This window comes from Bos taurus, chromosome 8, assembly GCF_002263795.3.
Source record: "Bos taurus isolate L1 Dominette 01449 registration number 42190680 breed Hereford chromosome 8, ARS-UCD2.0, whole genome shotgun sequence".
NCBI classification, from domain to species: domain Eukaryota; kingdom Metazoa; phylum Chordata; class Mammalia; order Artiodactyla; family Bovidae; genus Bos; species Bos taurus.
The window spans coordinates 42802983-42820916 of NC_037335.1; the positions used below are offsets into that span (position 1 = coordinate 42802983).

General features: G+C 39.9%; 1 non-coding gene across 1 annotated transcript; it reads left to right on the top strand.

Moving 5' to 3' along the window:
- The first annotated feature begins 501 nt into the window (after nucleotides 1–501).
- TRNAC-GCA (transfer RNA cysteine (anticodon GCA)) lies at nucleotides 502–573 on the top strand. Its single transcript has one exon. It is a non-coding gene; the product is annotated as a tRNA-Cys (tRNA).
- Nucleotides 574–17934: the final 17361 nt, after the last annotated feature.

Genomic DNA, 17934 nt, shown 5'->3' on the forward strand with positions numbered 1-17934 from the left:
TATCCCTGTGACTAAAGCTGGTGAACAGGCTTATTGAGATGCACTTAATACATAGAAGTAGGGGAAAAAATAAAACATCCTTGAGTTCTGGTGCATGGAGATCCAACTTAAGACATCAGAGGGAGAAAAGCATAATTCTTCATTCAATTCCCAAGCCAGTACAACATTCAGTTTCCTGAATGAAGGCTAAGCAGAGGCTCCTTGAAGAAGGACCCTGCAAGACTGTCCCAAGTATGATCTACAGTTCTTCCTCTCAGCATTTCCTCAAAGTGGCTATTTATCAGAGTGACTGTGTATTGGGAAAACAACCACCTAGACTTCTCAGACATTACAGTACACCTCTTAAAAATGAATGCAAACACTAATCTTTGTAGACCTGATATATCACTTAGAGTAGGAAGTTCAGTTGATAAATGAAGTTTAAGTCCATTTATAGTAAGACCAATGGGTTTACAGTTCCTCTCTGTAGTTGTTTCTCCAGTTTTTAGATGCAAGGGGGCTTCCCTGGTAGCTCAGATGGTAAAGTGTCTGCCTGCAATGCAGAAGACCCAGGTTCAATCCCTGGGTTGGGAAGATCCCCTGGAGAAGGAAATAGAAACTCACTCCAGTATTCTTGCCTGGAAAATCCCATGGACAGAGGAGCCTGGTAGGCTACAGTCCATGGGGTCACAAAGAGTTGAGCATGACTGAGCAACTCCACTTTCACTTTAGATGCAAGGAAGGGGCAGATTTACTTGGCAACTGGCCCAATACATACATCTGATACTCTAGTTACTCCATCTATGAAATGGGGGCTATTATGGTGGAAAGGGCCAAGTGAAACCACCTGGAATACATTTTATATCAAGATGGTAAATCATAAATACTACTACTTTCCTAGGGAAAATGCAGAGAATTGTTTCACCATTAGAGATTTGAAGGATGAAATGTGCTGATTTCTATTAATTCTCTTTTATCTCCTAATTTAACTTGTGCAGGAGATAGACTGCTCTTGGAGAATGAAAGTGTATTTTCACAGACTTAATCAGGAGGTCATTCCATATGCATTAATTGTTCCAACTGTGGTCTCTTTATCAGGGCATGTCCAACACAAACTTGGCAAACTGCTATACAGATACTGACTTGGCATCTTTTTTCTGCAATCAACAAGATCACCAAAAACAGTTTGCTTTCACTTGGAAAGGAGAGTATTATACCATCAGTGACTTTCTTCAGGGGTATGTCAAGTTTTTGATTAAAGAAGGTTGAGGTCCAAAGAACTGATGCTTTCAAACTGTGGTGCTGGAGAAGACTCTTGAGAGTCCTTTGGACAGCAAGAAGATCAAACCAGGCAATCCTAGGTGCTGAAGCTCTGACACTTTGGCCACCTAATGCAAAGACCCAACTCATTGGAAAAGACCCTAATGCTGGGAAAGATTGAGGGCAAGAAGAGAAGTGGACAACAGAGGATGAGATGGTTGGATGGCATCACTGACTCAATGGACATGAGTTCGAGCAAACTCAGGGAGATAGTGAAGGACAGGGAAGCCTGGTGTGCTGCAGCTCATGGGGTTGCAAAGAGCTGGACATGACTTAGCGACTCAACAACATGTCAACTTTCGGATTCTCTTGTTGAAGTTAGTCTCTTTTTATTCAAAGTGTCATTACCATCACCTGGAAGATTGTTAGGAATGCAGGTCCCACTCCAAATCTACTGAATCAAAATTTTAACAAGATTTTAATCAAAATTTTAACATGATCTCCAGATGATCTGGAGCACAACAAGAGTTTGAAAAGAACTCATGCTGTCTAAAACGAACTTGATCACGCCACTACCTCACAGGGTATCGTGCGGTCCACTAGGTTGATGACAGTGCTGAGTGGACGTGGAAGTAGAGAGTACTCAAGGTGAATTTATGAAATATATGCACGTTAGAAGGTAAGAATAAGCCTGAGGGAAAGTCGGGGGCCTGCTACCCCAGTGTGATGTTTAGGAGTCCAGTGATCTAGGAAATAATGAGACATTCTATTTAAAGAGAAAGACAAGTTGATGTATCTTGTATCTCCTATTATTAATATAGAGTCACAATGTCTGGTGAAGATGGTTGCATTTTGGAAGGTAGATAGACAGTATAGGAATGTGTTATTGTACCCACTTATTGAATATTTATCTAGTTTACCAGTGGTACCAGTTGTGATGGGAGCCCAAAGCAAGAAGAGATTTTGCAGCAGGTCCAGGATGCAGTGCAAGCTGATTTTCCATTTCAACCATATGACTCACTAGATAAAACTGTAACCTAATTATCTGTAATATATATGGCTTTGATATGATACTTCTGGCAAACCCACTCGGAGAATCACAGAGCATATATAACTCTAAAATTTGGATAGAAAGACATGCCCTGTTTTGCAACAAAAAATTCTCATCTTGAAAACACAGTGCCTGTTTGTTACTGGGCCATACTGGAAACTAAACAACTGACCACAGAAGACCAACTGACCATACTACTTGAGTTATGGCTCATGAATAAGGTGTTGTGTGTGCCATCAAGATATATAAAATTCAGTCATGCATGACAGCACTTCATCACCAAATAGAAGGGCGATATACGAGACTAGACTCAGGTGGGTCATCGAGGACTGAGTAAATTCGTGTGCAGCTGACTGTTATGGTAACTACGATTGAAACAGCCACTTCTCCCTCAAACCCATGGAAAGTTCATGCCACTAATTATAAGAAGAAGTGAATTCAGAACTACTGTAAAGGCCTAAAAATTCCAAAAGGAATGCTATCACAACTCCAAATTGGACAGCTGCAGCTTTATAAGGATGCTCTGAAATGATTCGGAAAGACATTTGGGAAGGGAATACTCCCAGCAGAACTTTCAGTGACACATCCAGTTGTTACCTTTACCTGAAAAGATACATAGGCAGAGATAAGGTTTATGTCAATCTGTGGGCAACAGTCAGTGGTTCAGCCAGATGGTGAAAGGATGTAAGTTTGAGGAGCGACTGATAAGGAAGACAGAGGAAAACGTCCATGGCTGGAACTTTCTCAAGTAGGGAAAACCATTAGGCCATTCAGGTATGATCTAAATCAAATCCCTTACGAATATATAGTGGAAGTGACAAATAGATTCAAGGGATTAGATCTGATAGACCGAGCGCCTGAAGAACTATGGACAGAGGCTCATGACATTGTACAGGAGGCAATGATCAAAACCATCTCCAAGAAAAGGAAGTGCAACAAGGCAAAATGGTTGTCTGAGGAGGCCTTACAAATAGCTAAGAAAAGAAGAGAAGCAGAAGGCCAAGGAGAAAAGGAAAGATATACCCATTTGAATGCAGAGTTACAAAGAATGGCAAGGAAAGACAAAACAACAACAACAACAAAACTCCCCTTAAATGAATGATGCAAAGAAACAGAGGGAGAGAATAGAATAAGATAGACTAGAGATCTCATCAAGAAAATTAGAGATCCCAAGGAAACATTTCACAACGAAGGACACAACAAAGAACAGAAACGGTATGGACTTAACAGAAGCAGAAGATACTAAGAAGAGGTGACAAGAATACACAGAACTGAAAAAAAACAAACCAAAAAAAGCTCTTAATGTCCAGATAACCACAATGGTGTGATCACTCAACTAGAACCAGACATCCTCGAATGTGAAGTCAAGTGGGTCTTAGGAAGCATCACTATGAACAAAGCTAGTGGAGGTGATGGAATTCCAGTTGAGCTATTTCAAATCCTAAAAGATGATGCTGTGAAAGTGCTGCACTTAATATGACAGCAAATTCGGAAAACTCAGCAGTGGTCACAGAACTGGAAAAGGTCAGTTTTCATTCCAATCCCAAAGAAAGGCAATGCCAAAGAATGTTTAAATGACCACACAATGTTAGCAAGGTAATGCACAAAATCCTTCAAGCTAGGATTCAAAAGTACATGAAATTCCAGATGTTTAAGCTGGATTTAGAAAAGGCAAAGGAACCAATGATCAAATTGCCAATATATGCTGGATCACAGAAAACTCAAGGGAATTACAGAAAAACATCTACTTCTGTTTTATTGACTATGCCAAAGCTTTTGACTGTGTGGATCACAACAAACTATGAAAAATTCTTCAAGAGATGGGAACATCAGACCACCATACCTGTCTTATGAGAAACCTATATGCAGGCCAAGAAGCAACAGTTAGAACTGGACATGGAACAATGGACTGGTTCCAAATAGGAAAAGGAGTACATCAAGGCTGTATATTGTCACCCTGCTTATTTAACTTATATACAGAGTACATCATACGAAACCCAGACTGGATGAATCACAAGGTGGAATCAAGATTGCTGGGAGAAATATCAATAACCTCAGATATGCAGATGACACCATCCTAAGGGCTAAAAGTGAAGAGAACCTGACAAAGGTAAAAGAGGAGAGTGAAAAAGTTGGCTTAAAACTCAAAATTCAAAAAACAAAGATCATCGCATCTGGTCCCATCACTTCATGGCAAATAGATAGGGAAAAAATGGAAACAGTGACAGACTTTATTTTCTTGGGCTCCAAAATCACTGTGGATAGTGACTGTAGCCATGGAAGTAAAAGACGCTTACTCCTTGGAAGAAAAGTAATGACAAACCTAGGGAGCATATTAAAAACCACTGATATTTCTTTGCTGACAAACATCCATCTAGTCATAGCTATGATTTTTCCAGTTGGACCACAAAGAAAGCTGAGTGCTGAAGAACTGATGCTTTTGAACTGTGGTGTTGGAGAAGACTCTTGAGAGTCCCTTGGACTGGAAGGAGATCAAATCTGTCCATCCTAAAGAAATCAGTCCTGAATATTCATTGGAAGGACTGATGCTGAAGCTGAAGCTTTAATACTTCGGTCACCTGATGAGAAGAACTGACTCACTGGAAAAGATCCTAATGCTGGGAAAGATTGAAGGCAGGAGAAGGGGATGACAGAGGATGAGGTGGTTGGATTGCATCACCAACTATCTGATGGACATGAGTTTGAGCAAGCTCTGGGAGTTGGTGATGGACATGGAAGCCTGGTGTGCTCCACTCCATGGGGTCACAGAGTCTGATATAGCTGAGCAACTGAACTGAACTGATGGTTTTCTAATAGTCCTGTATGGATATGAGAACTGGACCATAAAGAAGGCTGAGTGCTGAAGAATTCAGGCTTATGAATTGTGGTGTTGGAGAAGACTCTGGAGAGTCTGTTGGACAGCAAGGAGATCAAACCAGTCAATCCTAAAGGAAATCAACCCTGAATATTCATTGGAACAACTGATGTTGAAGCTCCAATAGTGTGGCCACCTGATGTAAGGAACAAACTCATTGGAAAAGACCCTGATGCTGGGGAAGATTGAAAGCAGGACAAAAGGGCAACAGAGGATGAGATAGTTGGATGGCATCATCGACTCAATGGACATGAGTTTGGGCAAACTCCGGGAGATAGTGAAGGACAGGAAAGCCTGGCATGCTGCAGTCCATTGAGTCGCAAAGAGTTGGACATTACTGAGTGCCTGAATAACAACAGCAACAATCTGAGAATGGGTATGAGAATATTTTTATCCAGGTGAATTTCACACAAAGGTTTCCCTGAAAAGGAGTTTCTTATTAATCAAGTGGACAAGAAGATCTATGGGATAGATATCTGTCAGCCTCTTTCTCTAGTCATGGGTTTATGAACAAAGCAGACTTTGCAGGAAGGGTATGTTAAAAGTATATATGGATTTAACAATACAGATAACAATCACTGTTGAGTGCCCAACACACCGAGACTAGAGACAATACTGAATGCTGAAAATGGCATCATTTCCCGGGAACACTGTCCAACCCTTTGGTGGCAAGTAATCACATTGGGACATTCCATCATGAAGTATGAAATTTTTACTCACTGGAATTGATACTCAATTCCATTTGCTCATCCTCCCTGTAATCTGCAGTGATTCTACCCACAATATCTTTTGTGGATACACTGAGTATCTTCTTCACCTTCAAGGCATCATACTCAACATTGCTTCTAACGAAGAAACTCATTTTACAACAAAAGAATAGATGCACAACCACAGTATTCATTGATTTTATCTCTCTTATAACCCCAAAGAGACTTCCCTGGTAGAATAGTGGAACAGCCTACTCAAGACCCAGTTACCGTGCTAGCAACTATAGATCTGGAAAAAACCAACATGCTGCCGTATATTTTGGGGGCTATTTTTCCCTATAGCTGGAACATACAATTCGGGGAAGGAAGGGGTAAAATGGACTTCTTTCTCTATTATCCCTTAATAGTCTATTCCAAATTTTTTGCTTCTTGCTTTTGTGACTTTGGAGTCTTTAAAGATACTAATTCTCAAGAGAGGAGTATTTCCACTGGGAACACAGTAGTGAATGCAGTTAACTGGAAGTTGAGGTTATTAGATGGCACTCTGGAGTTTCTTTTGCCGCTAGCTATAATGTCATAATGCCTAATGCTTCAGGCAAAGACACATTATGGTGCTCAATTTTGCTAGAGAAATGAGGGTGGTTTCATAATGTTACATGGTGGGACATGAAGGATTACCTCCATAAGTAGGATATTCTCTTGTGAAACTCTTGGGATTTACATGTATAGAGTAAAAGTTACTGGGAGACTATGACAACGCAATACTGGGAGACCAATAATGGCCCTAGAAATGAAGGTATGGGGCAGAACAGCTGTGATTTTAGCTAAAATAAAGAGAATACAGACTAAGCCATGGAAGAAACAAATAACCAGCATAGTCTCCTGACCAGTTTCAGAAACGAAGACTGTAGTAGACATAGTTTGTTCTTAGCTTTCTTATATATATATTTTATATATTAATTAATAATGTCTTCTTTTTAAGTTACAGAATATCAAGAGGACTCACTGAAAAAAGAATGGAAATTACTCAAAAGTAGTATAAAATTTATAAACTTATAAAATTTCTGTTTTCCATTTGGGGGGATAAAGTGAATATATCTTTGGTATTTAAAGGTATAGTTATATTAATATATGTTAGCCATAAGCATGATATTGTTATTTGAAATTTCAAATATGGGTAGAGAGGTGTGCATAACTGCTAAGCTGATAAAGGGGTGGACAGTGTCAAACTCTCTGTTGTTAAACTAGGCATTACACCTCATTCTTTCTACATTTGCAGGGAAGAAGTCTGGATCTGCATTTTATAGAATCCCATTCAGTGCATGGTTTTAGGATACTATCTTAGAAGACTTGAAAATAGGGGAGAAGAAATCATTACTGTGGCAGCAGCTATAGGTAAATAGTTGAGATGATCTGCAGTGCCTTGCTTTGTCTTCTAGGGAATCTCTAGAAATCAAGAATTTGTGGGGCTTCTCATGAATTCCAACGAGTCTTCTGAGAATCACTCTTGAAGTGCTGTAGACAGCTAAACTCACTAGAATTGGCTTCTGTAGGCTTCCTGAGTCATAAGAATTACAGGTCAGTGTTGCAAGCAGCTGGGAATCACTGTTGGCAGCTTCCCTGTGATCCTTACGCTTCTAGAATTTCTCCAAAGAAATATTTTTGATTTGTACTCCCCCAGTAATTCCTACCACAATTTCTGTTTTTTTGTAAGCCTCTCTTTCAGTTTGAAATTCTCAGAGTGTTATAGTCATCTAGAGGCAAGAAAGATTTCTAATCTAAATAGATACAATAAAGAGCAGATATATTTTATCCATAGGAAGACTTCTCAGGTTCTTAGTTAGAATCTGTCTTATATTTTCCAGATAATCCTAATAATCTCAGTCATTGATTACTGGGGAACAAAGAGAAGCAGCAAATTGGAAAAAAGGGAGAGTCTACCTGAATTTGGGATTCTGATAGCACTAACAGGTAAAAGCCATTAGCAGTATAGTCTTACTGATTCTTCGACATAATAGTAAACATAAGAACCTTAAAAATTTAGAAGTCTGAGATCATTTAGTACAGGATACAACACTTCATATAATATAAACTCCAAAAGGTATTGTGATATCATATTCTAGCATAAAAAACAGTAAACATGATAACCTGTAAAATCAAGAAAAAAATATGCCATATTGAGAACACTTTAAGACACTAAAGAGATGTCTAATGCATTTAAGAGGGTTTCTTTTCCCAATTAAAATTAAATAAATATACGTTTTTCTTATTCTGGCTCCTAGTTGCTGGTATTATCCAGTATTCTGCCTGACTTCATCTTTCTTTCCTCTCAGTACACTGTCCCATTGTTTTCTTATCAATTATCTTCAGTAGACACTTGATCTAAGCTACGTAGGTTTGTAAATATTCTCCCCCTGGATTTGGGAAATGAGGCTCTGATTAGCGAATGATGGTAACTCTAATTTATACAGTGCTTACTGTGTACCAGGGATTGCTCTAAGTGCCTCGCATATACGAAATGAATTAAACTAATTTTCAAAACAAACCTATGACACTTTATAATTCTCTCTATATATTCATTCACTTATATAATTGCATTTATTTGATTTTATATTAGACAGTAATATTTTACATTACTATTATTTCTATTTTACAGATGAGGGGGCCAAAACAAAATCACTGCCAACTGTCCACCATCAACTAAACTCAACTCTAGTCACAGTGGTCTTTCTATCAGACAGCTGCTACCTTACCCCTCTTCACACTTGGATCCAGGGACTCTTACATCTTCACATCAACTCCTGGATAAGGCAAATGTTGAGCAATTGGGACATATGCTTTAGTAATTGTGCTATGTCTCAACTCTTTCCAATGTTTGCATTCCTGTTTCTCTGCTACTCTGTACACAGACTGCCAGGCATCTCCAAAACCGTTTTGATGATTTCCTATCCATTACTATACTTCCTGGCTGGTTCTCCAACTCTCTGTTTAACCACCTAGACCTCTGATTCATAATTTCTATGATATATCAGGATTATCTATAAATCCCCCAGTAGCAGCACAGACTCTGGTACACACTCTATTCTCTACAAATGTTTTCTGAACACTGTGTTGGAGTCTGAGTCACAGTACCTGCAAACTCCTAATTCTAATTTCTACTCTCTGCCTCACAGACCCCTGGCATATGGTACTACAAATTGCCAGTTGGAGCCAATAGTTAAATACAAAGGAAGTTCACTTCATCAAGACTAGATGAACAGAAGTGCAGGAACTAGCTGAAAAATCTTAGCCTGAAAAGAATATTGAACAGAAAAGCAGGGTTTTCCTGAGTCAAGTTAGTGATAAGAGAGGATGGAAAAGAGGAATAAATGATGAAGATAAGGAGCTAGAAAAAAGGGGGCCAGATTTATGGTATAAACCTTAATAAAAATTTGAGCAGCCTTTATTTGACCCATTTTGATGTTTCTAAAGCTATAGTAGTCAATCTGTGACTCCCAGTGACTCCCAATTCATGCTACTACACCTCTGAGAAATCCAATTTCACATCATCCCAGGGCTGGTCTGTGTGACCAAGAGAATTAGGCAGAGTTGTTGACAGATAACCTGACACTAGGTCATGAAGGGCATTATGGCTTCTATCTTGCTTTCTGTCTTAGCTTACTCTCTCTAGGGGAAATCAGTGATCATGTTATGAGGATGCTCAGGCGGCCAATGGAGAGGCCCATATGCAGAATAATGGAAGCCTCCAGACAACAGTCAGGTGAGTGGGTAAATCCTACCTGAGTCCTGAGGTGACTAGTTCCAACTGATAGCTTGACTGCAACCTGTGAAAGACCTTGAGCTAGAACCATCAAAGTAAGCCAGCTTTGGATTTGTGACTTTTAGAAACTGTGTGAAATCAATGGTTGCTGTTTTAAGCTGCTAAATTCTTGGGCAATTTGTCTCATAGCAATAGCTAACTAATACAAAAGCTTAAATTACAGGTTGCAAACTGAGGACTGTGGGGTCATTTCTGGCCTACTAAGATGGTTTTCTTTTGTGAAGGAAGGATAGACAGTGGTTTTTGAAATTCAATTGTTAACATTTACATTTGGGAGGGTTTTTTTTTTAATGTTTCAGTTTGTTACTGTCCTTAAAAACAAAAAGATGTTGTAACACAGCCCTGTCCTTACAACTGTTGCCTTAGACTCTGTTCCATTCACTTAAGTAAGGGCTTCCCTGGTGGCTCAGACAGTAAAGAATCACCCTGCAAGGAGGGAGACCTGGGCTCGAACCCTGGCTTGGGAATATTCCTTGGAGGGGGGAACAGCTACCCACTCCAGTATTCTGGCCTGGAGAATTCCACGGACTGTATAGCCTATGCGCTCTCAAAGAGTCGGACACGACTGAGCGACTTCACTTCAGGAGCCTAATTTTGCTGCCCTTGGCTCAGGCTTTGCTCTAACAGCAAATGGTTCATCTTATATTGTTCTTGTTTTAGCAGGAATCATCTTTTTATATATTAGGTGTTTTCTATGGTTGTAATTATTGTCATTTTTAAAGAGTTCACTGGATGAAACAGCTAAAACAAAACAAATGGCCACAATTCCCAAATTCATTTACCAGAAACATCTGAGAAACCCTAAAATGTAAAGATTCTCAATCATGGATTATTATAAACATGGTTATTTTATCATGCATTTATATTTCAAAATCAGGGTAAAATTCTCTTTGCCCCATCTGGAGATGGGGTATGACTATGCAGGGGTCAGTGTGGAACGGGGGCTTAGACCAAGGAAATCAGATTGTATGTCTCTGAGGGGATTCTCAGTGGGCTGATCTAGCAAAGCAGATCTGAACCAAGTCCTTTGTTTTTGGGTAGTGAGTAAAGAGCATTAAAATGGGGAGACCAAACAGCAATAGCAAGTCAAGAGAGGTAGTGGTGGGATGAAGAATAAGAAATAGAGCTAAGAGGGCGAAGGACTGACAGGAAGAGTGCAGGACAAAGCGAGAAGGTCTGGAGTGACTGCCACAAAGACTTTTGGTGTTTCCTCAGTTCTCATTTCCTAATACATGGATACACGAGACATAGTAATGAAGTGGCAATAAATCTTCAGGAACTCTGCCTAATAAAGGACTGCTTTGAAAATGTATCACAAAGAATATCCACATGATATGGTTGGTTTCAGGCAATCTAGCCCTTCTAGGTGCAGAAAATCCCATTGATTACTTCCAATTATTTTTTTGTTCCCTCTTTTGAAACTGTCTAGTACTCAAATGTATTAGGGAAGTGGTGAGCAGGCTTAGTTGGGAGAAATGGAAAAATACTGAGGCCAGATGATATGATGATTTCTTCTGACATCAACCTGATAGATTTAAGTGAAAGATGACACTTTAACATTCATGCACATCTAGTTGAAAGGAATTATATTCACATGCAGATCATATATTTGGCTCATTTCATAAACACACGTTTTATGCCATGCATTTGAGAAATGTGAAACCAAGCCAGGTTTTATATAGCCCACATCATTTTACACATTTGGGAAGGTTAATAGTAAAGATTCTAGGCAACTGATTTAGGTGCTTTTAAAATTTGGAGATTCTACAGCTGATTGTAGATTTAGAGGAAGCTGGAAAGCCTCAACAAATTTCTTCCTTTCTTTAGTTACCAGAGAATGGTAGAAAAAAGATTTGCTAATAAGGAAAGAATGGTTTTGCTAGTTTCCATGATTCCTTTTCACCACCATCTTCCTTCAGGCAAAAGTTAGCCTGTATTTTTAAGTGTCTTGGAATAAACATGCCTGTATTAAAACATTCTCCTTGTTTATAATTTTATGATTTATCTATATGTCTTTATTTTTGGCTACCATGACTTTTTACAGCTTTCTAATTTATATAGCCATTTGTTTAGGCTGTCAAAACATTTTTAATTTTAATTACTGTGTATCATGCCTGAGGGTGTAAAACTGTCAGATAAATCTGAGACTCTGCATAAACATGTGGAGAACTGCATGTGTTATCACTCAACAATTGCTAGTGGGCAGTTAGCAAATGCCTTTCTAGAGGGTTGGTGATTGGTTGGCTTCTTTTTTTCCCCTCCCCAGAGGCACCAGATGATGTTGTCAGGCTGGGTACTGGACGCCTTGTTGCTACCATGTTGATGGCCTTGGCACAAAGAGGGCAAGAGTGTGTGATGGCCCAGTCACAGGACAGGCAACCTGTGGCTGGCTAATGAAAGAACATGGAATGTTTAAGTTTGTCACATTGGCAACTGGACAGTCAATCTGGCACTCATTTTTAAAAAGAAAAATAACTGAGGAAGAGGAGTCAGATTTCTTAAAAAGTAGGATAGTATATTTGCTAAACTGTCATCAGGAATTTGCCCTTCCCCTTTTTTAAAATAAAGTCTCAGTAGTATATGCATGTATGTATCCTTTCATCCATTCAACCATCTATCTTTTAAATCTAAATTTCCTGCATTTGGGATCAGGCAACATGAACTTGCAGAGAAGGCAATGGCACCCCACTCCAGTACTCTTGCCTGGAAAATCCCATGGATGGAGGAGCCTGGTAGGCTGCAGTCCATGGGGTCGCTAAAGAGTCAGACACGACTGAGCGACTTCCCTTTCACTTTTCACTTTCATGCATTGGAGAAGGAAATGGCAACCCACTCCAGTGTTCTTGCCTGGAGAATCCCAGGGACGGGGGAGCCTGGTGGGCTGCCGTCTATGGGGTCGCACAGTCGGACATGACTGAAGAGACTTGGCAGTAACATGAACTTGAATGATGTCACTTACCAGCTATGGTCATCTTGGACAAATTCCTTAATTGTAGATTTACATTACAGTGAGGTGAAAGGCTTTAGAGGTAATCTAGCCATTTACTCAACACAATGACGAGATCCATGATGAGAAACAGATCTGGACTGTGTCTGTATTTACTCTGTGGCAATGTACTATAATTACAATTATGATACTTTCAGATCAACATCCAGAGAAGGCTTCCTCCACCCTCTGCCCAGTTTCTAAAGCTCCAACCTTTGAATTTAAGAACCAGAGAACAGACAGGGCAGGGTAAACAATGATACAGATTCTCTTCTGCAATCTGATTTTGCTGTTCTCTTCTACCTTTTACCCTTGACATGCCCAAGGTACATTAGTAAGATAATATGCCTCAGAATGCATGTTCAACTGATCTAGCTGCTACTATTTGTAGAATTGAATTTTCCGAAGGAGTTTGTGTTTCTAGTCCATGCTTTCAATCAGGTAGAGGTATTCGTTAATGTGGAGATAAACTGATTATTGGTGTGGAGTCTTTCAGACAAGAAGCTGTGGTAGAAAATAAAGAATCTTATACTTTTAAGTATTAAAGGTTGGTAGAATGACTTATAGAATGGCTTCCCTGGTGGCTCAGTGGTTAAAGAACCCACCTGCCAATGCAGGAGACGTGGGTTCAAACCCTGGCTCAGGAAGATCCCCTGGAGAAGGAAATAGCAATCCAGTCTAGTATTCTTGCATGGGAAATCCCATGGACAGAAGAGGCTGGCAGGATACAGTCCACAGGGTTGTTAAGAATCATATATGACCTAGCAACTAAACAACAACAATAGCTTATAGAATATGTACTGATTGTGTAAGTCACAGGAATTTAAAAAATATCCCTCATGCACATTTAGCTCTTCAATGAAAAAGTGCTTAACTCAAGAAACATTTTTAAAAATTATCTTATCATCTTTGATAGAGGAAGGCACTGCTGATCTAGTCCTCCAGGACTCTGCTCTTTTTCCTTGAGAAAGTAATGCTTTCCCCTTTCTAATTTTCCAATATAAAACATTTCTCTTTGCCACCCTGAGATTTAATAGTTTCCTCTTCAAGTGATTTGCTTCCTTATGAAAACTTTATTCACTCAAGGTTTGTTAAGAGTATTTGATAAGTGCCTGCTCTGTGCTAGATACTGTTTTAAGGGAGAGTAAAAACAAATACTAAACAAGAAGTCAGAATTGGACTGTACTTCTGATAGGATGGTTGTTGACAGTTATACATCTCTAGTAATAATGCAAACTGGAGTATATCTCAATTACAGAAAGTCTGTTTACACTCTTTCCTCAATAACAAGCACATGTGCTTAGGCACTCAGTCCTGTCTGACTCTTTGCAACCCCATGGACTCTAGCCCACCAGGCTCCTCTGTACAGGAGGGTTCTCCAGGCAGGCACATAGCAAGAGCTAAATATGACTCCAAGTTAACAGGTAAATGCAGAATGAGTATTTTTCTTTCTCTTTTTCTACCTTTGATTTTGTTAATTTTGAAGTCTATATTAAGATATTAACTTAAAAAAAGATAACACTTGTAGGACATTGTTATTCAAATATAATTTGCCTGAACTAGGAAAAGGCAAAAACGAAAACTGTATACATGCCTGTAATTTGATTACTTGCATCAGTACAGGAGATAAAAGGGACTTCACACCCACATTTATAACAGCACAACTCACAATAGCCAAGAGGTAAAAGCAGCCTAAAGGAGGATGAATGGATAAACAAAATGTGGTATATATACACACGATGGAATATTATTTAGCCTTTAAAAAGGAAGGGAATCCTATCACATGCTATGCCCTGGATAGCCCTTGAGGACATTGTATTATGTGAAGTAAGCCAGTCACAAAAGGACAAATACTGTGTGATTCTATTTATACATGGTGGTATCTATAGCAGAAAATTGAGGGGTAGAAAGTAGAATGGTGGTTGCCAGGGGTTGGGAGAATGGCAGAAAGAGAAATTATTTAGTGAGTATAGAGCTTCAAATATGTCAAATGAAAAAATTCTGTAAATCTGTTTCAAAACAGTGAGGATACACTTAATACTACTCAACTGTACACATGAAATAGTTAAGATAGTAAATTCTGTGTCATGTATTTTTTACCACAATAAAGAAAAAGGGGGTTGGGTGGGGAAGATAACTAAAACTGAATAAGTGTTGTCTTCCAGACACTTTACCTAGATTATGTCACTTAATCTTGTTTGCACCATCACTGAGCAGGTAAGTTAATTAGTTTTCTAGGCTGTAGGATTCAGAAGCTGAGAACCAGAAATATGAGTTCAAATGTTTGTCTATTTTAGTTTCATGCTTTTTTTTAAATGAAGCATAGATAGAAATGCTAAAGATACCAAATAGAGATTAATAATACTTAAAATAACAACAATAAAAATAATGCAATAATATTCATTTTGTGCTACTATATTCCATGGACTTTTTCTGATAGTGTCTTTAATCCTCAAAACTTACAAGAATTTTTATTAAGCCCATTTTACAGATGAGCAAAGTTGAGTTAAATAAATTGCTCAAAATCAAGCAGTCACTAAGAGGCAGGAGCTTGAATCCAGCTAGTCTGATCTTAGCACCCACGGTTTCACATTACTTGACAAGAATGAGTGTCAAAGGGCATGGCTAAGTTGGTTAAGACCCAGAGCTTACCTCTTCCCATAGATACACCAAAATTACAACTATTTACAGAGCAACTGTTGATGAGAAAAGCCAGAAGACTAGGGGAAAAGGCCTTCTACATAAAAAGCTATCAAGAAGTAACTGCAACAAGATGGCCAGGAGGGGTGGAGATGTACAGTCAGGACCCATACTCCAGGTGGGTGACACTCAAATGGGATGATAACTGCAATCACAGACGTTCTCCTCGTGGAGGAGGAGTCAGAGCCCTACAGTGCACTCCCTAGCCCAGGGGTCCTGCACTAGAAAGATAAAACCCCAGCACATTTAGCTTTGAAAGCCAGTGGGGCTTACTTGTGAGAAAGCCAGAGGGCTGAAGAGACTACTCTCACTTGTCCTGAGAAGCCACAATTTGGAAGGAACCTGGGTGAGACCTGCCTGCTGATCTTGGAGAGCATCTCAGAGAGGCAGGAGGCAACTAGAGCTTACCCTGGGGACACAGATGCTGGCAGTAGTCATTTTGGGGAGCTTGGTCTGCTATGAGGACATTGGTATTGGCAAACATCAACTTGGAATCCTCCCTCTAGCTTATTATCCTTGGGACCTAGCACCATCACCAGCCTCACTACACCAGTACAGTGATGCTTTAGGTCAAGCAACTAGACGGGCAGAGACACAGCCCCATCACCAGTAGGTTAGCTACCCTAAGAACCCATAAGACAACTTGGGACCCAGCTGTGTCTATCAGAGGGTCCAAGATCTGTCCCTGAACACCAGTGTGTTGGCACTAGGGATCCCTAAGGCCCTGCATGAGAGATCCCAAGACCTGGCTCTACCCACCAGTAAGTAAGCACTAACCCAGGACCCAGCATCACCCACCAGTGGGTGGGCACCAGCCCTAGGATCCTTTGATTTCCTGGCCCTGCCCACCATAGGAAAGATGCCAGCCCCAAGACCACTACAGACCTGCAGTCTGCCATGTCAGGACTCACCTTGCCCACCAGCAGGCCAGCACTAGCTGAGATCCCTGGGCTTTAGCCTTGCCCACCAGTAAGCCAACAGCAGGGAAGAAACACCATGGCCCCTCAGCCAGTCACCCAGGATCTGGCTCCACCCACTAGTGGGCCAACACTAGCTTTGAGATACCCCAGATTCTATAGTCAGAGTGTCAAAGACTGTCCCTGCTTACCACTGGGCTGACATCAGGGCCCCTGTCGTCCTGGCTTTGCCCACCAGTAAGCCAGCCATAGCCCTGAGACCCCAACAGCACAGTGACATCAGCTCCAAGATACTTTGGATCCCTCAGTCAGCCATTCTTGAATCCAACTCCAGTTAGAGCTTCCCTAACCTGGGAAAGGAAACAGACATCTAGGTCCAGAAATCACAGAGTTCCAAACAGGAACAACACAAAGAGAACCATACGAGGACACATAATTAAATTAACAAAAATTAAAGATAAAGAGAAAATATTAAAAGTAGCAAGGGAAAAGCAACAAGTTGCATACAAATGAATTCCCATAGGCTATCAGCTCACTTTTCAACATAATCCCTGCAGACCAGAGACGGTGGTACATATTTAAAGTAATAAAAGGGGAAAACCTACACCCAAGAACACTCTACCTGGCAAAGCCTTAATTCAGATTTGATAGATCAAAAGTGTTACAGACTAACAAAAGCTAAGAGTTCAGCACCACAAAAACTTTAGCCTTTCTTTACAAGAAACACCAAAGGACCTTTTCTAAGCAAAAAAGAGGGACACGCTGCTGCTGCTAAGTCGCTTCAGTTGTGTCCAACTCTATGCGACCACATAGACAGCTTCCCACCAGGCTCCCCCATCCCTGGGATTCTCCTGGCAAGAATACTGGAGTAGGCTGCCATTTCCCTCTCCAATCCATGAAAGTGAAAAGTGAAAGTGAAGTCGCCAGTCATGTCCGACAAGTAGTGACCCCATGGCCTGCAGCCCACCCGGCTCTTCCGTCCATAGGATTTTCCAGGCAAGAGTACTGGAGTGGGGTGCCATTGCCTTCTCTGGAGGGACACACTAGAAACATGAAAATTATGAAAGCAAAAAGCTCATTGATAAAGGAATATATACATAAAGGTATCAAATTAACCACATATAGTTAATAGGAAGAGTAAAAGACAAATAGTAAAATTATCCATATCTGCATTAAATAGTTAAGAGATACAGAAAACAAAAAGGTATAAAATATGTCAATAATAGTAAACATGGGAAGGTAGTAAAAATGCAGGGTTGTTAAAAATGTTTTTGAACTTAAGAGGTCAGTGACATTCATATATGATAAAATCTATCTAGAAAGTGATTACAGAGGGAACATACCTCAACATGATAAAGCCCACATATGATAAGCACACAGATAACATATTCAACAGTGAAAAGCTGAAAGCATTTCCTCTAATATCAGGAATAAGACTCTCACAATTTTTATTCAACATAGTACCGTAAGTCCTCGTCACAGCAATCAAACAAGAAAGAGAAATAAAGAAATCCAAATTGGAAGTTTGCAGACGACATGATGCTATAAAGAAAATCCTAAACATACTACCAAGAAATTACTACAGCTTATCAAAGAATTTGGTAAATTTGTAACATACAATATTAATATAGAGAAATCC